This window comes from Piliocolobus tephrosceles, chromosome 4 (genome assembly GCF_002776525.5).
Source record: "Piliocolobus tephrosceles isolate RC106 chromosome 4, ASM277652v3, whole genome shotgun sequence".
NCBI lineage: Eukaryota > Metazoa > Chordata > Mammalia > Primates > Cercopithecidae > Piliocolobus > Piliocolobus tephrosceles.
The window spans coordinates 137,276,076-137,299,791 of NC_045437.1; positions in this window are offsets into that span (position 1 = coordinate 137,276,076).

The window sequence follows — 23,716 nt, forward strand, 5'->3', positions numbered from 1 at the left end:
AGTTTACTTCTTTATAAAACAAAGCCTGGCAGAGGTGGCAGGTATAGTTTCTTTTGCTCTCAAATTTTAAGGTTCTAAAAACACTGATAGAATGAGCACCAATCTTTTCCAAGGACTAACCCTTGGCTAACTTATTAAGTCAGCCCCACTGGGTTTTCATAAGGCTCTGACAAGACCTAGACAGGTCTTGTCATTATTCTATTAAGAATATTATTCTATTAAGAATAACCTCATGGAAGATGGGATATGGAACATATGAAGAACACAACTACCACAAGGGTATGATCCATCAAGAGTCACACAGAATGAGGCTTGAGGGGGCACTCAGGGCCAAACCATAGGGGCCATTCGGACCAAGTTGTAGATTTTATTCTATAACCAAAGAGCAAATTAGAGTCATTAGGTAGGTGGGGTATTTTAAGTAGGGCAAATGGTTGATTAAATTTGCCTTGCAAAAATAACACTTGGGCTGCAGCACTGAGAGTGAATTGGTCAGTGAAGATGCAGTGAGACAGACCCATTAGGAGGCTTTTGTCAAACAGATAAGAAAGGATGGCTGCGAGGACCAGGGAGGCAGTGTTGGAAATGAAGAGGATGAGACTTTAGAGATATCTGCCTTCAGTAAGTTCATTAAATTGACTGGGGAGGTGAATACAAATGAAAAAAAGAGCATAAGCTGCCTTGTACTCTTAAGCTCTCAACTCTAATCCCCCTGTGGACAAGGACCATCATATTTCTAGCAACTGGCACAGAATGGGTACACAGTAAGTATTCAGTAAGGGAATAATATGGCTAAAAGAGGAGTTTAGAACAGTAAGACATCAGTGCTCCTCAGTGAAATTTCTTGGGAGAGACGAGACGGAAGCTGGTTTTGGGGGGACAATAAGAGCACAATCATCATCCCACTTAATCCTCTTCCACCTGATGATCCAGCACTGAAAGGTATCCACTATACAGTTTGAGAAATTAGCCTCGCTTTAACTTCTCAAACAGAGACTTACATCAACTAAATGACATTAAAAAATCTACAAGAAATATGTGACACAATTATTTGAATCCAGGTCTAACTTCAAAGCCCTCCCCTCAAATGGGCTATATAATCTGACATAAGAGTCAAGGTCAAGGGACTCTAAGAAGAAAGAGTACCATTAGCTTGGCTGAAGCTAGGCTCAATATCTATATATCTGTAGTGTGGGCTGTATTTTTTATTTCTTGTATGACTGTGGTATGACATACGTGTTCCCCACCCAACTACCAGAGCTCCCCAAATGCTTCCCTTTCTGTTGGCGTTTACTATCTAGGAACAGCATAAGCATAGTAGTTAAGACCATAACAGAAATATAATCTGAGTTTTTTCTATTCCTATCTCTGTGACCTCCTTGGCCAAATTATTTAGTATCTGAATAATTAAATTTGGCCATATTATTTAATAATTATTAAATTATTAAAATTATTAAATTAAATTATTTATTATTATAATTATATAATATATTATAATTATTATAATTAAATTATTAAATTATTTAATAATAATTTGGCCAAATTATTTAATATCTGAATATCTTGTAAATGCTGAAATGCATTTACAAGTTGAGGATAATAGTCAAGCAGCCCTTATAAAGCAGTTGCAAAGAGTTGGGTGCCTGGCACAGAGTCAGCAGGCATTCAGTAAATGTGAATTCTTCTCTCTCTCTCTGGGGTTCTCCTATGGCCATCATTCAAAAAAATAATTGTTGAGTGTCTACTGTATTTCAAACATTGTGCTAGGTGTTGAGAATAGAAGGGTGTCCTGGTTATCTGCTACAGCATAACAAATCAGCCCTAAGATTATTGGCTTCAAAATCACAGTGTTTTATTATCTTTTATAATTTTGAGGATCAGGAATTTGGGTGGGGCTTAGCTGGGTTATTCTTCTGGTATTCAGTTGGCAGCTGGGCTATCCTGGAAGGTCCTAGAGGTTTCATTCATATGCCTGGAGCCTTGGTGGGGACAGCTGGGGTACTGGGCTTAGCAAGCCTTCCCGGTCCATGTAGTCTCAGTGCCTCTCACACAGAGAGACTACAAGGTAAGACAATAGAAGGCTGGGAGGAGGGAGAGCCAGGAATCAAACCTGATTTGGATGGATTCAAAAACCAGTACTCTGAAACTTACCTACACTGTATTAAGATCAAAGCCTTTCTGACATCATTTTCTGGGCTTGTATATAATCCCCAGGTCTTCTTACTCATGGGAATGTATCACCAGGGTTAGGAAGCCTAACCCATTTCAGTGGTTGGAAAAAGCCACTTCCCTTCCCAGCCCTCATTGTCATCATTTATAAAATAAAGATATCTTTTCCACGTGCTCATTTCTCGGGTTCACATGACAGGTGCTATTTGTAGCAAAGACATTACAGGGAATCAAGAGAGCCCATTTCTGGTCCTGACTCAACTCACTTACTGTGTACCATTGAGATTCTTTCTCCATTTCTGGAACACAGATTCCTCAGTTCACGAAATAGTCTCTATAGGTCCTTTCAACTCAGATTTCCAAGATCTTCTTTGTCAATATCTTATTGACAAAAATACCGTGAATAAATAAAGTCTGTGAAACTGAAAGGGAGCATTACCATGGTTAAGATTACATGAGATGAACTGTGCTAAGTGTATCTTTGAGAAAGGCTGATCAACATTTTCTTGTGGTGAACATCCTGTAAATGGCCAAGGTCAGAGAGGGCATCTATGGGCCTGGATCAGAACAAAACCAAGTACCCATATGGGACTGTACTGTTAACCTCAGCCATGTACTATGGTATAATCAGCCAACCCATTAACCACTAAGCATCTGCCTATATGACTTGACATCACAAATTTCAAGCTTTTAAAGTCATTGTCTGAAGTCATTGTCTGAACCATTTGGGTACACATATTTAAAATTAATCAGTGCAGTTTAAGCCTTAAGGCTAGATGATGAATGAAGAAATGCACTTGAAGCAATTATTATAAATAAGGAACTTTTCTGTTTATCCACTTCAGTGTCCCTAGCATCTGGAATGGGCCCTAGCACTCAAACATTTGTGACTGGAATTAAAAAAAAAAGATGAATATTTAATACAAATATCATTGAGTGCTACCCTTTATCCATGTAATGGGCCTCTTTAATTCCATGCTTAATAGCAGCAACTGTCAATTACAAAAAGACCCACTTCAAATTACTTTATCTGCTTAGTTGGTTATACTTAACTGATCCTTAATTAAAGGAAGTATCATATAAAGAAGTATTTAGATTCTAGGAAAACCAAGGCCATGAGCCAAGGAGGGCCCATTATGGGTTTGTGGCCCATGAGAGGCTGCACACAGCAGTGACCAGGTGACCTTGGATTCACTCTACCTTTTCAGTCTTCAGTCACTACATCTGTAGAATTAGAATGAATTTAAAGTTCAGCTCTAAAAGTCTATGATCTTAAGAAAATTCTTATTTTACTGACATATAACATGATGTGACAAAAATTAAGTGAGATTCTTCTGCTCAAAATAAAAAGTTTGATGTCATAACAATAAGAAATAAGTTAACCTTGGGTGATTAATCTCAAGTTTTAGATTTGGCTTTTCCATTTGTCTACAAGACCTTAGGCAAGTCACCTTACCTCTCTGGACTTTATTTTTCTCATTTGTCCAATCACCCACCTATATTACAGGGTTCTGGGGAGATAAATAACAGGACTGTCAGTGTCTCCTTCCTGGAACAGCTTCTCACTTGTCACTGTATAGCCCCTCAGAGATAATTTTTCTGAGTCTTTTCACGTTCTTCATGTAGAAAGTAAAACCCAGAAAAGGAAAGTGATAAACAGTAAGTTCAAGAAGATCTGGGGAAGATATCTTAGCTTTTCATCTGTTTGATGTATTTGTTCAATGAGCACCTTAGTAACAGGTAACATTTGAAGACTTAATGTACAAGACAGGCACTGTACTAAGAACTTAAGGTGAATTAATTGTAATTCTCAACATAATTCAATGAGGTAGGTCCTATTATTGTTCTTGATTCACAAACGTGGAAACTGAGGCTTGGAGAGTCTAAATGGCTTTCTCAAATTTACATAGCTAATAATTGATGGAATCCAGAATTAAACACAGGGAGTTTACTGTCTTAACCTCTAACCTATTCAGATGTCTAACACTATGCTAGGTTCTAGAGATGCATATTAAGGCATAATTTGGCACACTTCACAAATTGTTTACCTTACATAAGCCTCAGTCACAGTACAAAAAAAAGCAGAGCTATGATAAAAGAAGGCCAAGGTGCTCTGGGGTCATGGGGCAGAACCCAGGGGAAGGGAATGAAAGCCCATGTCACTGTCACACAGCCTTTGAAGAAGTTCTGTCTAGGATGCGGCTTAAAAGTGGGAGAGAGTGAGAAGAGGAGAAAGGGATGTTCCAGGCACAGGAACAGCATGGGTGAAGACCTGGAGAGAAGAAAGGGCACAGCTCATCTGAGGAAGTGCAAGAAGTATGGTCAGGATGAGAGAAATAGGGGGCTGGAGAACAGCAGGGACTATAAAGAGGATGGCCTCGAGGGCTCTGGTTCAAAGCGTAGATATCATCAAGGGTAGTAAGAGGATATGGGAGGGTTTTAGACAACGCAGTGGCACAACATGACTTTTGCTTTTGAATGATCCCTTGACGACAGTGAGGAGAATGGAGGATGAATGCAAGATGGGAAGCTGGGAGAGAAGTTAAGGAGTGTGGCAATAATGGTGTGTCCTTTTTCAAATTCCCTAGACCAAAGAGAGCTTTGAGAACACAAGTATCAGGCATGACCTTAGTATGTACGAACTTCTGTCTGAAAATCTGTTGCTGTGGCCCCAGTAGGGACTCGATACCCAGATGGTTTCACTGGTGTTTTCTGAGACAGAACTACAGCCCCGCTTTTTTCTACTGCTCCCCATCTGCCCACAAATGTGAAGGCTGCCTGAGCCTATGCAATGATTTGTTGTGAAGGTACTAGCAAGCTGGCAGGGTCTTTATCTCCCACCATGTTCCTCATACTGTAGATAAAAGGAAAACTTCAGGATGAGTTGTATGGAAGCTGACAGAGAAGAGACCAGACCCTATTTGGAGGCATTTAAACTTATTTCACAGTTAATGCAGCATCTGGGGCACATTTTCTTACTTTTATGCCAATTTTTATATGTTTCTGCCACACAGTCAGAAGCCAGGATCATAAAAAAGAAGGAAAACGGTACAAAAAATAAAAGTAAATAAGCACATTCTGCTTTAACACTCCCAGGAGCACTGAGTCCGGCAAGTTTCTGAGTTAGAGAAAAGGAAGGAAAAAAAAAAAAAAACTATACCACTGTATATAAAGGGAAGGAAATACTATTTCTTTGTCTTAGAGAGCATCAAACAAACACAGAGTAGAAGCTCTGACCAGAGAGTAGGCAGAACAGCGTTTAGTCCAGCATTTTTCACTAATTGTTCAAGTGGCTTGGTGTCAATCAAACCTCTCCTATGGATCCACTTCTCACTTATACAATACAAACTTTTGTGCTAAATACTATTCAAGAGTCTCTGTTCTACAGATATGTTTATCATCCTTCACACTGTGCTAGGCACAGGGGATCTGGGCAGATACACAAAACCTGATTTATTTTGTCAGGGGGCAGACAGGGGCCTCACTCTGTTGCCCAGGCTGGTATGCAGTGGCACCATTGTGGCTCACTGCAGCCTCAGACTCCTGAGCTCAAGCAGTCCTTCTGCCTCAGCCTCCCAAGTAGCTGGGACTATTGGTGTGCACCACTACTCCCAGCTAATTTTATTTTCATTTTCTGTAGAGACAGGGTTTCAGTATATAGCCCAGGTTGGTCTCAAACTCTCAGCCTCAAGCACTTCTTTCTCCTCAGTATCCCCAAGAAGACTTGATTTCCAAACTCGGGGAATTGAAGTATATTATAAAAACCAAGACTAATTTTATCTTAACACCTTTAGAGCAGGGAATTCTCTAACTACACTGCTGTACAAAAGACTGAGGTCTTCCTCAAAAATTGAATAATGCGGTCTTACTTCAAATGTAGGAAGAAAGTAAATTAATAGATAGCATTTACAGTATAGCAGACTCCCCAAATGGATGACCTCTGAACATCTGTTTACATTATATAAATTATTTAAAATGTTATTTGATTTAGCAAAAGGTGAAAATGGCTATTTTGGTTGAATGTAAGTTTTTTATGGTTTTCCATAAATAGCTTACATTTTTAAGTAAGTAAAAGCTCAGAGGTTAAAACCCTAGACTCCTGGCCAGGCGCGGTGGCTCACGCCTGTAATCCCAGCACTTTGGGAGGCTGAGATGGGCAGATCACAAGGTCAGGAGATCGAGACCATCCTGGCTAACACGGTGAAACCCCGTCTCTACTAAAAAAAAAAAAAAATTACATAAAACTAGCTGGGCGAGGTGGCAGGCGCCTGTAGTCCCAGCTACTCAGGAGGCTGAGGCAGGAGAATGGCCTAAACCCGGGAGGCGGAGCTTGCAGCCACTGCGCTCCAGCCCGGGCGACAGAGTGAGACTCTGTCTCAAAAAAAACAAAAACAAAAACAAAAACAAAAAAACCCCTAAAACTCCTGTATTATACTTGAATTTTGGTCTAAGTTCTGACACTTTGGCTGTGAGTCTTTCAGAAAAGTTATTCTTGGAAAAACATGTATTTAACTACAAAATGGGGGCAATAATGGTACCTAACTCACGTATTTTTGAGGGGATTAAGTTATAAGGATGTAAGTCACTTATCACAGTGTTCAGTAAAATAAGCATAACGTAAATAGGCAGTGGGATGTAAAGCACAAGAAAGTAAGTTGATGAATTTGAACTCGACCTTAAGGAAGATGTAAACAAATAAAATGAGGTAATAAAAATTCCATTTTCCATGGGTAGACTGCAAAATTAGCCCTAATTGTTCACCACATTATATAGGCCCCTCCATAAAGAGATGAGGCTATTTTCTCACCTGCTGAGGGTGGCTGGCTTTGTGATTTGCCTTGGTAAATAGATTGTGGCAGAAACATTGTGCCGATTTTATGCCTAGACTTTACACACCTTTGGAACTCCGAATTCACTTTAAAAGCAAATCCAGTCTGGCCAGCTGGAGAATGGGGTCACATGGAACAAAGGTAAGTCAGCCAAGCTGTCCAAGCTGAGGTCCCAGGCATCTGAGAGGCCGAGCTAGAACGAACTAGTTGACTTTAGTTGACCTCAGGTACATGAGTGAGTCCTGCCAGCCCAGCTCAGATCAGTAGAAGCCACATGGGATTATGTTAGTTACATAGAAATAGCTAACAGATACTATGTCAATGACAGAGGTGGTAATAGAGAAAGAAGAATGGGAAAATGGCTTCAACTGTATGAGAAGGTTAAGTTGAATAAAGTGGATGTCACACATCTGTGAGCTGGAGAATATTAAGTTTTGTAGCAGAAATAAAGACAAGTTATAGAGTATATTAAAGTTCACAAAAAAGAAATAAAGAGTCATTTATTATAATTTGTAGGAAAGCAAAAAAATCTAAGTGAAAACACCATATATTACAGTGTAAGAAAAGAACAAACGATGTTGATAACAAATGACATTAAAGATGAATACCTTTAATATGTAGAGTTCTAAGATATTCATCAAGAAAAATAAAACCTAAAGAAACAAAAACAAAAAAGAAAAACCCTTAAGGGCTGGGTGCAGTGACTCACACCTGTAATCCCAGCACTTTGTGAGGCCAAGGCGGGTGGATTACGAGGTTAGGAGATCGAGACCATCCTGGCTAACATGGTGTGAAACCCTATCTCTACTAAAAATACAAAAAATTAGCCTGGCAAGGTGGCAGGTGCCTTTAGTCCCAGCTACTTGGGAGGCTGAGGCAGGAGAATGGCATGAACCCGGGAGGCAGAGGTTGCAGTGTGCTGAGATCGCACCACTACACTACAGCCTGGGCGACAGACTGAGACTCCGTCTCAAAAAAAAAAAAAAAAAAAAAAAGTTTCCCTTATCTTAGTGCTGTTGAACATGTTGTTACCAGCCTTCTCCCTTTATCTAATTACTTGTTATTCAGCTTTTTGATCTCAGTCTCATCCTCAAGGAAGTCTTTCTTGAACTTCCAGATGATAATAGGTCCTCTTGTTATATGTTCCAAAGCAACCTGCTCTTCTCATTTCACTCATCATTATTTGCAAATGAAAACAAAATATTTCTTATAGCTGAAAATAAAGGCTAAAAGTATTAATAATAAGACAATGCTAGTGAGGCTGTGGTAAGTGTGTAGCAATGAACTGATTATCAATTGATGCAATTATTACAGAAAGAAATTTAACTATTAATTCAGGTACTCATATTCTTTAAGTCGGCAGTTTCACTTCTAGAGAAAAAAAATCAGATGTAGACCAACTTTTATGAACTAAGATGGTCATTGATTCTAATTGTAACAGAAATAATATCTATGATCAATCAGTAACATTATTGTATTTAAAGTCAGTATAGTCTAGAGGTTAAGAATGTGAGTTCTAGAATAAAAGAGATAAATTCTAGCTAATTCGGGGTCCATCACTTATTCATATTGTGGCTCCCTAACCCTTGTGTCTTCATCTATAATGGCAGTACATTAATCAATCCACGTCTGGGTTTCAGGAATTAGTCATTTGTCTCATTTTCCACTTACACACCCATTGCTTTTTGAGGAACCAGTAGCTCCCATTGACCTTTCAAATTCCCAATTTGCTTTTTTCTATCCTTTGTGGCCCTAAGCAGCTGAAGGAGGCAGTTCTGCGTATCAATGTGTGTAAACATAGCTTAGAACTACCACGGGCAACAATGAGTAAGGAATGCGACTGTTCTCTGTGTATACATATACACGTGTGTGTGTGTGTATGAGCATGTGTGCGTGTTGTCTTTTGCTGCTCTAACTTCCAATGTTCTGAGCTACTTTTGTTCTCACAAGTAAGAGTCTAAATTTGAACACAAAGTATTTCTTCCTTAAAAGAAAAAGAAAAAAACAACAGTAAAAAATAAACTAATGGCTGAGATGGTATAATGATAACTAATAGGTTTAATGGGCTGTGCGGCGTGTCTGACTAAGTTCTTGACAAAAGACAAGACTAAGTCACTAAAAATAGACAAAAATGACATGTCTTTGGATATTAGAGTTACAAAACTAACTTAATAGCTCCATCTTTACAAAGTCTTTTTGGAGCCCAGTTTTGTATAGAAACGAACTTGAGGTTGGAAATTAAGATATCTAGCTATCACTGTTTCACTGTTTCCAAATTTTTGTGACACAATTTTATTTTATCCAAGAGCAGACTACAGGAAGAAAGTATTATGTAATTCATGGTCAATAATCTTAAGTAGTTTAATTTTGGCTTCTATTTTGTTTGTTTTATAATTTACTTCTTGTTCATCAGAGAGCTTAAATCCTATGTAACCCAATGTTTAATAGGGTATTAAATACCGTTGTTTAACAATTGGGAATTAACTGAACTGTTTTATTTAATCTTTTTAGCATAAAATTTTGGTGTTGGAATAATTGTCAATTTATGAAAAGATTACAAAGGTAGGACAGAGAATTTCCATATATTCCCCACTCACTTTACCACATTATTAACATTTTACATTACCATGGCGCATTTTTCAAAACAAAGAAATGTCATGAACTATTGACTAAACTCTACACTTTGTTTGGATTTCACTGTTTTTGCACTGATGTCCTTTTTCTGTTCCAGCATACAACCCAGGGTACCACATTGTAATTAGGTGTCATGTCTCCCAGTTTCCTTTGGTATATAACCGTTCCTCAGTCTTTCCTTGTTTTTCTTGACTTTAACATTCTTGAAGAATACTGGCTACGCTTGTGATCCCCTAAAGATTCAGACTGTACAGGCATTCTGGAAAATGTCCCTTAATCTGGGTTTGTCTCATGTTTTTCTCATTATTAGATGGAAGCAATAGGTTTATAGAAAAAATAGCATAGAAGTGTCACATATCATCACTTTATCATATATAAGAGGGTACATGATATCCATAGGACATGACTGATGATGCTGACCTTTATTACTTTGTTAAGGTTGCATTTGTCATATTTTTCTACGGTAAAGTCACAGCTTTCCCTTTTCCTACTCTATTCTATGGAAGTGAGTCACTAAGTATGGCCCATATTCCAGGGAAAGCAAGACATGCTCACCTCTTCTAGGAGGAAGTATCAACAGAGATTATTTGTAATTATTCTATAGGAAAGATTTATTTCCTCTCTCCTGTTTATTCGTTTCTTCAATAATTTATTCAGTATAGACTCATGCATACTTAGTTTGTATTTTGGGTTATAATAGAGTTTTACACTATTTTGTTGCTCAGATTGTTAAAGAGTTTGTTATTGGGAGCTCTTTCAGATTGGTTCTCATGTTTCTTTGACATGCCCCATCCTTTTGATTTTTGAACACATCTTTACTTTCTAGTACTACAAAATGCTTGGGGCTCATCTTGTGTTTTTTCCTGTCCTAGCACTGGAATCAGAATTTTTGGCTTTCTAAGTAAGCTTTTCTAGGGGTGCCCTGATTTCTACCATTCATTCATATAATTTAAGTGATTTTACCATGGATCAGTCACTAGTCCTGGATGTTGTGGTGCTGAGCATACAGAGATGCTTATCTTTGAGTAATCTCTCACTATCCATCTCTCTCTATTCCCAATGAAATGGTTAGACTAAAAGTGCTGTACTTAAGAACGATCCTAATTTTAAATATAAAATTTTAATAGCACTAAGCCAAGAGCTAGCTCCTCACTAAGCTCTTTTTCTAATGACTCTAGTCCTTAAAGCTTGGCTAAGTCTTCACGCTGTGGCTATCCCTAGCCTATTTTAAACATGGACCAGTACCTGCAAAAGAAATAGATGTTAGAAGGATTCTAATCCAATAGGTAACAGTGGGTAGCCGATGACTCGCCATTTGATTGATCATAGGCCTTACCTGGGATGAGGCAAAGTGGTGTCACAGAAGGAGAAGGAAAGCTGAGAAGACACACTATTATTCACCCCTTTGTTCCCCTTGATCTTTCATTACTATCTCCCACCCTTCTGATCCCCTAAAGATTCAGGCTGTCCCAAGCCCATGGAAACACTAATGATGCTGAGTCATACATGCTCTCTATCAGATTCTGTTCTCTCAACTCACCAACTGCCGTTTGAGGAAACGTTCAGAACCTGCTTTATCCACCTGTGTTTTCTGATGTCAGCAAAGCCACTGGTTCTTTCCCCTTGTTCCAGGCCCCCCATGGCATAATTCAGAGAATGTACATTTTAAGCTACCCCCTTTCCATTGCTGTACATTTGGTCAAAGACAGGGCAGGATTTGGGCATTCTCATTACAAGCAAGGCTTCACTGCAGTTGTAGTGTGCCCTGGAAAACCTGGTCACCTGCTCTTTATTTTTAATGAAAAAGACATGGCCTTAATCTTCTGGTTTAAAAAAAATCAAAAACAAAAGGTAAGTCCTGGCCTGGTGTCAAGAGACCTCAGTTACAGGAAACAGTCAGCCCTTATATTATGCATGGTATGGTATAGGTGGACCCAGTTTCTTCATCTGTAAAGGAAATATAATTACATCTGTTTTGACAGCCCTACAGCTTGTGGGAAAAATAACTGAAACATGAAAAAGTACTAATTTTTATCATAAGAAAAAATTATCTACCATTAGAAAAATTTGGCCAATCCTATAAATTCTTTGGCTTAGATTAAATAGACAATAATGTTGAAGATTAGTGACTTTTTAACATATAGAGAACTGATAAAGAGGAGGAAGTAAGGCTCAGAGAGGATTATGGCATAGGAGTCTAGCTATCAAAGTCAGGTCACAATCAACCATCAGGGGCAGCATCACGCAATTATGATCTTTGAAGTCTGTTTCTAGAGCCTCCAACTAGTCCCTGTTTCCTTCAGTCCCTCGTCCATATAACCACCAGAGTATTCTTCCTCAAAGACTCATTCACATATTCTCTCAAGTCCTTATTGCACAGTTTCTCAAGTTTCAGGGTGCATCAGAGTCACCTAGGGGTCTTGTCAGTATGAATTCTAGTATGAATTCCTAGAATTTGACAGGACTGGAACCTTCACTCCAAACAAGCAGTCCTGGTGGGCTAGGTGGTTTGAGAGCCACCTAGAAGAAAGCTGGGCTACAGGATGAAATCCAGATTCCTTGTCCTGGGATTCAAGGCTTCTCTAAATCTTATCCCTACCTACCTTTTCCCACACATTATTTATCCCTCATTCCAATTACCTTGGCAGCTAACAGAAATAAGGAGTGCAGAGCTCTCTTCTTTAGAAAGCAAGCCAATATCTGAATATATTCTTCAAGCCTGACTTTAGTCCTTGTCCATCCAGGCTGCACTCCCAGTCCTTATCAGCCCATAACAATATTTCCCTCTGTCAAGCTTCCATTGCATGAGACTTACTGAATCATTTTTTTGGGGAGACTGAAGGGAATGACAATGAGAGAAGTTTTCCTAGAAGTACTATCAGATCATTTGCATTGGGATTACAAAGAAGAAAATGTTTTCACCAGGAGAGTTTGTTCATACATGAGAACAAGTCATTTTTGGTGGATAAAGCACAAGCAAAGGTGGGATCTGTGCATGTTTTAAAAACTGCATGTCTAAATCATGTTTACTGAACATGGAAATTGAAGATCAAGGTTAGATCATAGAGAGGACTTTGCATGTCTTTCAAAATATCATGGGCTTTGTTCTTGACTGAGAGTGGTTGAAGATTTGGGGAATATTATGATGCTGCCTATAAAGCACTCATGTCATACAGACTGAGGAAAGGCAACAGAGCCTGCTTAGGTTCAAATGTCAACTAGTCTGTTTCTTACCTGTATGATATTGGACCAATTGTTTTATCTATTTGAGCCTATTTTCTCATCTGTATTAGAGCAGAAATAATAGATGTCATTTTGTAGAGTTCTTGCGTATACATGACAAAGAAAGCAGCCCTTAGTAATTACATACCAACACATATTTAATGCCCATATGTATACAGGAGATAGGTATTATCCCCCTTTCCAAAAATAAAAATCATCTCTGAAGATGATAACTTGCCTATAGTAACACAGCTACTATGAACAGAAATGAGTATTTTGCCCTACATAAAAACTGGATGGGACTTAAGGAACCATCTACTTCAATTACCTTATTTTGTAGCAAAGAAAACTGATGGTAAGCATGGTGAAGTAATTTGACCAATGTCACACAGCAAACACTATGAGCACATCACAGTGTGAGGTAATATGGGACACATAAAAATGAGTAAGACAGTCCCTGCCCATAAAGAACTTTTGGACCGGCAGGGAAGATGACAGGTATGAAAAACAAATCTGAACAGGAAGAAGGCATAGGGTTGGGGGAGGTAGCTTGCACCTGCGCCTTGAGATTTGGGCCTACTGACTAACTGGTAGATGAAGGAGGGCTAGAGGTCAAAGTTGGATATGTGCTAGAAACGACTTACAGTGCCTTCTCAGCAACACACAGTCCAGTTTTTGGAAGAAAGCGACATTGGAGCAGCCACAGCTTCTTAAAATTGCTGTCTATAATTACGTTTGCTAAAAAAAACAAAAACTGGAGCAGCAGGGAACAGACCCTGTAGTTAGTCCCAAATCCTCCCCCTTACAATTCCCCAGTGCACATGCAGTGACAGCTGTCATTCTCCAAGCAGCTTAAAATCCTGAAGTGGCCTTGAAGAGGAGACTAGAGCCAGAGAAGCTGCATCCGCCCCCGCCACCAGGGTGGCCTCACACAATGTGCTGGCAGCAGCCTTTGAAGAATGGCACAGAACCTAGAGGCACCGCAGGCCTCAGCAGCTCTGCTCTTTCCCCTGACAGGCAACTGCTGTGCTTCAGTTTGGGCCCCTCTCCCAGCTGGCAAACTCAAGACAGATCTGAGGGCTGGAATTCCTCTCTAGAGCCTTGTGAGGCCACCCGCATCTCTAATCACTCCCATGGCCTCATGGAGGAGCAGTGTAGGCACGGAGGACTGGTCATTAAAAAGAGACCTTGCTGAGATCAGGCTTCTGGGGCAGAACACCTTTGCTTTGGTTCCAGGAGCTGATGATCCAATTGTACATTGAAAGAGGCTGGCACAGGCTAAATGTATAACTTAAAGAGGAAAGGCCAAGTAACCCCATGGAAATTAACATTTTTGTGGCTGATAAGGAAATCCTTGCTTCCCCTATATTTTATAATCTTGGTTGAAATTCCACTGAATTAGGGGCATGAGCCTAGCTCCTTTAGGTCTTGAAGGTTTTCCAGGAATGACAGCCCTTGAGGCAAGCATTGATTGTCAGCTAATAACATAATAAAGAGGAATTTCTCTTAGGTTCCCTTCCAAACTCTGACCACTAGTTGAGAAGGAAGTAGCCATGCTGAATGCCACTGGGGCTTGGAGGTTTCATTAAAACATTGAGTAGGGCAGGTGGCAGGTACCTTGATTACACTTTGCTATGACCATTGGTGGATCTTGCATCCCTGTTACTGGAACTGCTGCTAACTTCTCTAACTCAACAGAAATCAGGAAGGTTTTAATCAGACACATTCTTTATCCATCTCTTCTACTAGATACACCCTGTCATCTCAGCAAGATGGTTCATTATTATTAGTTCGTAACTACAGAAAATTACCATCCATATTGTTCTTTTTAGAGAAGATTGTGACCCTTAATCCTACACATGCTTTAAAGTCCCGTAGTCATACCATCTCTCTAAGGGAACCTTCCTCCAGCAGCCATAGGGAGCTCCTTCTCCTCCAAAATACTGTAGCACTTTGTCTCGTTAATAGAAATTTTTAAAAAGTTAGATTTTGTTAAGAGTTAGCAGAATATTTACCACATTTTTTTCACCTTTGAGTTAGTCTAGGGACAAAAATCATGAACCCAGAACCTTTACTAATTAATTGAACTCTTATCAAATCTGTGTCCATGCAACCATCTCTATTCACTCAAAACCAACACCAGTCCAGACCAGGGATTGGTAAAATTTTTTTCTGTAAAAAGTCAGATGGTAAATATTTTGGGCTTTGTGGTCCCTGTGGTCTGTTATAACTATTCAACTTTGCTATTGTAGTATGAATGCAGCCATATGCAATATATACATAAATATGTATGGCTGTGTGTCAATAAAACTTTATTTACAAAAACAGGCAGTGGGCCAGATTTGCTTCTGGAGCTGTAGTTTGCTGACTCTGATGTAGACCATAAAATATCACCTTCAAATGACAAATTTCTGTTGATTATCAGAATTTAGAGTTATAACAAAATGTAAAGCAGCTGCAAAGTCAATTTGCAAATTGCAAGACTTTGTGATATCTGTGAAAGTGATGTTGGATAGCTCCTTCAACTGTCCTTAAGCTGTGGGCAAATGAGGAACTGGCAGAATTAAATTAGTGAAAGAGGAAAAAGAAATGAATAACTATTGCAACAACCTAGAAGTTTCAAGTGAGAAGGATTTGGATATCAAAAGATGGAGAAAAGTCCTTGAGAAAATTGATGAGCTATCAAATATTCTTGTAAAAATGACTTATATTATAATCATGATTTAAGAATCCAGCCTAAAGCAAAGGGTGGTGTATCTTGCTACCACAAAATTAAAGAAAAAATATGCCAACAGATAATGTAGTTCATACTTAATTCATCCATGAATTAAGACATTGCTGCAATTTTAAATTAAATGTGGATTAATAAAAAATAAACTTGGTTTTATATTTAAATTTCTTTTTTTGATTTTTTTTTCTATATTTTAATTTCGTATTTCAAGATCAGTTGCTGGCCAAATGTTTTCCATCGTCTATTACTATAAGAAAAAGCAATCCCTATTTTGAGTGTTTATGTTAAGGGGGCATTTATTATGTGAATTATCCTTATGCCATACAGGTTTCCTTTATGTAAAATCTTTATCTTCTTAAAGGAGAGCTCAAAGTTCGTGAGGGTAACAACCACATCCAATTTTTTCTTCTTTCTCACAGTTCCCAGAATCACATTTTATAGCCAGTAGGCACTATAAGAATACATTCTTCCTTTGTGACTCATGTCACCTAATTTCTCTCTTTTAAAAGGAATAGATATAAATATACAGTCTTCACTTTAGAGGGTAGTGTGGGACCATAAAATGACTGTGCAAACTGCAACGACATAATGCAGTCTTAATCATTAGCACAATAATTATGATTGTCCCATGACCTTTAACAATTTTTATCAAAACTTTAAAAACTCTCCTGCTGTTGGTTATAACTATATAAGGAAATACAAAAAACAGTAAAACTAATATTTAATTGATACACTGTAATTAAACTATGAGAAATGTTGAGGATTAAAGTATTTCATTTCTTTGTTAAAAAAACAAATAAAAACAAACAAACAAAACATGGTTTGAACAGTGTTCACCTTCTGCTTGTCATATAGCTTACCACAGAGAACAGACATGTTTCCTATGTCGTATGCCTTGGTGAATGCTCACCCTCCTTCATAAATTTTCTCCTTTTCTAGTTATTTATTTGTTTGAGACAGAGTCTCCCTCTGTTGCCCAGGCTGGAATGCAGTGGCTCAATCTCGGCTCACTGCAACCTCTACCGGGTGCAAGCGATTTTCCTGCCTCAGCCCCCTGGGCACTCGCCACTACGTCCTGCTAATTTTTGTATTTTTAGTAGAGACAGGGTTTCACCATGTTGGTCAGGCTGGTCTTGAACTCCTGATCTCAAGTGATCCACTCACCTCAGCCTCCCAAAGTGCTGGGATTATAGGCGTGAGCCACCGTGCTTGACCTAAATTTTCTTTTAATGCCATGAAATATATCCAAGAGTTTTCCTAACATGAAGCATTTTACTGGTATCACCCTCTCTGGGATATACTCATCCTTTTTGTTACACTTTTCGCACTGATTTTAATAATTTCACCTTTGCTAAGTTCCTTTAGCAGTATATTTGGAGTCATGGCAATGACAGCCTTACCATGTTCAGCTATTTCTTAACTCCATTATGGTCTGATTCAAATTTCACTACTTGCATATTACCTTTGTTCTAGTACTGTTGAACAGTACTAGAACAAAATCTATGTTGGCCAATTTCCTCTTTTGATTATCCATTTTTGTAAAGTGTCATATGGGTTTATTACTGGGAGATATGAAGGCAACACAACTACATGCTTTGCTGTCTGTGAATAACAGATACATGGTGACCAATTACCAACAGATTTTGAAAGAGGTGACATGATCACTTATTGATTATGACCTCCATCTGCTATTTATGGAGTGAGTTGTGGACTGAAGAGCTAGCAACAAAGTATGTACTCTATTCAGTTAACCATAGTTAATATACTGTGGTAATTGCAATCTAAACCACGTTGTTAGGAGACTGGCATTATCTAACTAAACTATGGCAACTAAAGTCTGTGTATATTGGAATTGTGCAAAGTGAAGGACAGCGTGTATATAATATTTTTATTATGTAAAATATATAAAATAATATATTACTATATAATTTCTCTTTGAACCATATAAAGTATTGTCATTCAAAAACTCAATAACAGTTTTTGAGCTCTGTTACTTTCTACAGTTACACCCGAAACAACCTCATGAGACTGTGTAGCTCTGTGAATTTTTCATCCAGTGAAATAAAATTTGCTTTTTGGCCAATGATTCATCCTATGTCTCACAATGGGGAATGCAGCTGTCCTTGTGCATGAGCAGATGGCCCTGCCCCACCTTCTGGTGATCCAGAACACAGGGAACTGCCTACACCTCCTTCCTGGGCAAATGCCCTGGGTGAGATGTTTAATTTGGTGGTGTAGGACAGCGAGATGCTGGGTGGTGCTGGGACATGGTAGGAACTAACACTGGGCTTGGGAAGGGAAACAGGCTTAGGAGAAGGTCAAGCAGACTGTGGTAGCTCACACATTGTGATGTGGAATATGATCAAGAAGACCTTTTGTACCATTTGACTGACCTTTAGTACCATTTTGGTACCATTTGACTATGTAGTAATAATATCAGGGATTGTTTCTGTCTCTAGAACTCCACAGATGATACCCACACATCTCCTGACTCTAAAATCTTTTTCCAGTATAACATCACCATTCAACAGCTCGCATATCTAACTCATTTAATATTTTATAGCAAACCTGAAAGAGAAAGTACATACTGTTTTATGTTCTTTTTCTTTCAGAATAGGGAACTGAGATCCACAGCAGTAAGCCGCATGCCCAAAGTCTCACTGAAGTCTCACCAGAAGTCCATGACAGAGTCACAGAAGCCCTAAAAATAAGCTAAAAAGTCAGACCTCTGCTAGGATAGAGATGGTATTTCCCATGGGTTTATGGAAGGGACTCGATGATAGAACTACATAGCAAAGTGGAAGGTACATTACAGAAGGTGAAACTTTTTTATTTTTTATTTTTGAGACGGAGTCTCACTTTGTTGCCAAGGTTGGAGTGCAGTGACGCGTTCTCAGTGCAGGTTCACGCCATTCTCCTGCCTCAGCATCCCCAGTAGCTGGGACTACAGGTGCCCGCCACCAAGCCCAGCTAATTTTTTTATTTTATTTTATTTTTATTTTTTTAAATTTTTATTTTCAGTAGAGACCGAGTTTCACCATGTTAGCCAAGACGGTCTCGGTCTCCTGACCTGGTGATCCACCCACCTTGGCCTCCCAAAGTGCTGGGATTACAGGCGTGAGCCACCGTGCCTGGTCGAAGGTGAAACGTACACAGGAGTCCCCAAAGAATGTTCCACTGGTCCACAGTTTTTAGGAATGTGTTTTCATGACTCTTATAATTTCTACAACATGCTAATTTGCAGTAATGATAGATAAAAATGAGAATATAGAACAACAGGGCTGTAAGCCCCTACTCTAGAGGGCCAATAATTTACTTACTCATGGATGAATTCTCATACACGAATGATTTTCTCCCTTGATGAACTTCTAAGAGTGAGACAGTCCTGGGGAAAGGCCTGCAGCAGTGCGTCTCAAAATTCTGAGGCTGAGGTATGTGCTGCAGGGTCAAAAGTAGGCATTGGGATCGAGACCATCCTGGCTAACATGGTGAAACTCCATCTCTACTGAAAACACAGAAAATTAGCCGGGCGTGGTGGCGGGCACCTGTAGTCCCACCTACTCGGGAGGCTGAGGCAGGAGAATGGCGTGAACCCGGGAGGCGGAGCTTGCAGTGAGCTGAGATCCAGCCACTACACTCCAGCCTGGGTGACAGAGCGAGACTCCGTCTCAAAAAAAAAAAAAAAAAAAAAAAAAAAGGCATTGATAGGTGAGACTAATGTCCTTTTTATTATTATTATTATACTTTGTGTTCTAGGGTACATGTGCACAATGTGCAGGTTTGTTACATATGCATACCAATGAGTGAGAACATGTGGTGATTAATTTTCTGTTCTTGTGATAGTTTGCTGAGAATGATGGTTTCCAGTTGCATCCATGTCCCTACAAAGGCACAAATTCATCCTTTTTTATGGACATTTGGGTTGATTCCAAGTCTTTGCTATTGTGAATAGTGCTGCAATAAACATACGTGTGCATGTGTCTTTACAGCAGCATGATTTATAATCCTTTGGATATATACCCAGTCACGGGATGGCTGGGTCAAATGGTATTTCTGGTTCTAGATCCTTGAGGAATCACCACATGGTCTTCCACAATGGTTGACCTAGTTTACAGTCCCACCAACAGTGCAAAAGTGTTCCTATTTCTCCATATCCTCTGCAGCACCTGTCATTTCCTGACTTTTTAATGATTGCCATTCTAACTGGTGTGACGTGGCATCTCATTGTGGTTTTGATTTGCATTTCTCTGATGGCCAGTGATGATGAAAATTTTTTCATGTCTCTGTTAGCTACATAAATGTCTTCTTTTGAGAAGTGTCTGTTCATATCCTTTGCCCACTTTTTGATGGGGTTGTTTGTTTTTTTCTTGTAAATTTGTTTGAGTTCTTTGTAGGTTCTGGATATTAACCCTTTGTCAGATGAGTAGATTGCAAAAAATTTCTCCTATTCTGTAGGTTACCTGTTCACTCTGATGGTAGTTTCTTTTGCTGTGCAGAAGCTCTTTAGTTTAATTAGATCCCATTTGTCAATTTTGGCTATTGTGGCCATTGCTTTTGATGTTTTAGACATGAAGTCCTTGCCCATGCCTATGTTCTGAGTGGTATTGCCTAGGTTTTCTTCTAGGGTTTTTATGGTTTTAGGTCTAACATTTAAGTCTCTAATCCATATTGAATTAATTTTTGTATAAGGAGTAAGGAAAGGATCCAGTTTCAGCTTTCTACTTATGGCTAGCCAGTTTTCCAAGCACCATTTATTAAATAGGGAGTCCTTTCCCCATTGCTTGTTTTTGTCAGGTTTGTCAAAGATCAGTTGGTTGTAGATGTGTGATATTATTTCTGAGGGCTCTGTTCTGTTCCATTGGTCTATATCTCTGTTTTGGTACCAGTACCATGCTGTTTGGGTTACTTTAGCCTTGTAGTATAGTTTGAAGTCAGGTAGTGTGATGCCTCCAGCTTTGTTCTTTTGACATAAGATTGTCTTGGCAATGCAGGCTCTTTTTTGGTTCCATATGAACTTTAAAGTAGTTTTTTCCAATTCTGTGAAGAAAGTCATTGGTAGCTTAATGGGGAAGGCATTGAATCTATAAATTACCTTTGGCAGTATGGCCATTTTCACGATATTGATTCTTCCTATCCATGAGCATGGAATGTTCTTCCATTTGTTTGTGTCCTCTTTTATTTCATTAAGCAATGGTTTGTAGTTCTCCTTGAAGGTGTCCTTCACATCTCTTGTAAGTTGGATTCCTAGTTATTTTATTCTCTTTGAAGCTATTGTGAATGGGAGTTCATTCATGATTTGGCTCTCTGTCTGTTATTGGTGTACAAGAATGCTTGTGAATTTTGCACATTGATTTTGTATCCTGAGACTTTGCTGAAGTTGCTTATCAGCTTAAGGAGATTTTGGGCTGAGACAATGGGGTTTTCTAAATATACAATCATATCATCTGCAAACAGGGACAATTTGACTTCTTCTTTTCCTAATTGAATATCCTTTATTTCTTTCTCTTGCCTGATTGCCCTAGCCAGAACTTCCAACACTATGTTGAATAGGGGTGGTGAGAGAGGGCATCCCTGTCTTGTGCCAGTTTTCAAAGGGAATGCGCCCAGTTTTTGCCCATTCAGTGTGATATTGGCTGTGGGTTTGACATAAATAGCTCATTATTTTGAGATATGTTCCATCAGTACCCAATTTATTGACAGTTTTTACCATGAAGGCTGTTGAATTTTGTCAAAGGTCTTTTCTGCATCTATTGAGATTATCATGTGGTTTTTGTCTTTCATTCTGTTTATATGCTGGATTATGTTTATTGATTTGCGTATGTTGAACCAGCCTTGCATCCCAGGGATGAAGCCCACTTGATTTTGGTGGATAAGCTTTTTGACGTGCTACTGGGTTCGCTTTGCCGGTATCTTACTGAGGATTTTTGTATCAATGTTCATCAGGGATATTGGTCTAACACTCTCCTTTTTTATTGTGTCTCTGCCAGACTTCGGTATCAGGATGATGCTGACCTCATAAAATGAGTTAGGAAGGATTCCCTCTTTTTCTATTGATTGGAATAGTTTCAAAAGGAATGGTACCAGCTCCTCCTTGTACCTCTGGTAGAATTTGGCTGTGAATCCGTCCGGTCCTGGACTTCTTTGGTTGGTAGGCTATTAATTATTGCCTCAGTTTCAGAACCTGCTATTGGTCTACTCAGGGATTCAACTTCCTCCTAGTTTAGTCTTGGGAGAGTGTATGTGTGTAGAAATTTATCCATTTCTTCTAGGTTTTCTAGTTTATTTGTGTAGAGGTGTTTATAGTATTCTCTGATGTTAGTTTATATTTCTGTGGGGTTGGTGGTGACATCCCCTTTATCATTTTTTATTGCATCTATTTGATTCTTCTCTCTTTTCTTCCTTATTAGTCTTATTAGCAGTCTATCAATTTTGTTGATCTTTTCAAAAAACCAGCTCCTGGATTCATTGATTTTTTGAAGGGTTTTTTTTGTGTCTCTATCTCCTTCAGTTCTGCTCTGATCTTAGTTATTTCTTGCCTTCTGCTAGTTTTTGAACGTGTTTGCTCTTGCTTCTCTAGTTCTTTTAATTGTGATGTTAGGGTGTCAATTTTAGGTCTTTCCTGCTTTCTCTTGTGGGCATTTAGTGCTATAAATTTCCCTCTACACATTGCTTTAAATGTGTCCCAGAGATTCTGGTATGTTGTATCTTTGTTCTCATTGGTTTCAAAGAACATCTTTATTTCTGCCTTCATTTCATTATGTACCCAGTAGTCATTCAGGAGCAGGTTGTTCAGTTTCCATGTAGTTGAGCGGTTTTGATTGAGTTTCTTAGTCCTGAGTTCTAGTTTGATTTCACTGTGGTCTGAGAGACAATTTGTTATAATTTCTGTTCTTTTACATTTGCTGATGAGAGCTTTACTTCCCACTGTGTGGACAATTTTTGTTATAAGTGTGATGTGGTGCTGAGAAGAATGTATATTCTGTTGATTTGGGGTGGAGAGTTCTGTAAATGTCTGTAAGGTCTGCTTGGTGCAGAGTAGAGTTCAATTCCTGGATATCCTTGTTAACTTTCTGTCTCATTGATCTGTCTGATGTTGACAGTGGGGTGTTAAATTCTCCCATTATTATTGTGTGGGAGTTTAAGTCTCTTTGTAAGTCTCTGATGACTTGCTTTATGAATCTGGGTGCTCCCGTACTAGGTGCATATATATTTAGGATAGTTAGCTCTTCTTGTTGAATTGATCCCTTTACCATTATGTAATGGTCTTGTCTCTTTTGATCTTTGTTGGTTTAAAGTCTGTTTTATCAGAGACTAGAATTGCAACCCCGCCATTTTTTGTTTTCCATTTGCTTGGTAGATCTTCCTCCATCCCTTTATTTTGAGCCTATGTGTGTCTCTGCACGTGAGATGGGTCTCCTGAATACAGCAAACTGATGTGTCTTGACTCTTTATCCAATTTGCCAGTCTGTGTCTTTTAATTGGACCATTTAGTCCATTTACATTTAAGGTTAATATTGTTATGTGTGAACTTGATCCTGTCATTATGATGTTAGCTGGTTATTTTGCTTGTTAGTTGATGCAGTTTCTTCCTACCATCGATTATCTTTACATTTTAGCATGTTTTTGCAATGGTTGGTACTGGATTTTCCTTTCCATGTTTAGTGCTTCCTTCAGGAGCTCTTGTAGGGCAGGCCTGGTGGTAACAAAATCTCTCAGCATTTACTTTTCTGTAAAGGATTTTATGTCTCCTTCACTTATGAAGCTTGGTTTGGCTGATATGAAATTCTGGGTTGAAAATTCTTTTCTTTAAGAATGTTGAGCCGGGTGCAGTGGCTCATGCCTGTGATCCCAGAACTTTGGGAGGCCGAGGCAGGCGGATCACGAAGTCAGGAGATCGAGACCATCCTGGCTAACACGGTGAAACCCCATCTCTACTAAATATACAAAGAATTATCCGGGCATGGTGGCAGGCGCCTGTAGTCCCAGCTTCTCCGGAGGCTGAGGTAGGAGAATGGCATGAACCCGGGAGGCAGAGCTTGCAGTGAGCTGAGATTGTGCCACTGCACTTGAGCCTGGGTGACAGAGCAAGACTTTGTCTCAAAAAAAAAAAAAAAAAAAAAAAAAAAAAAGT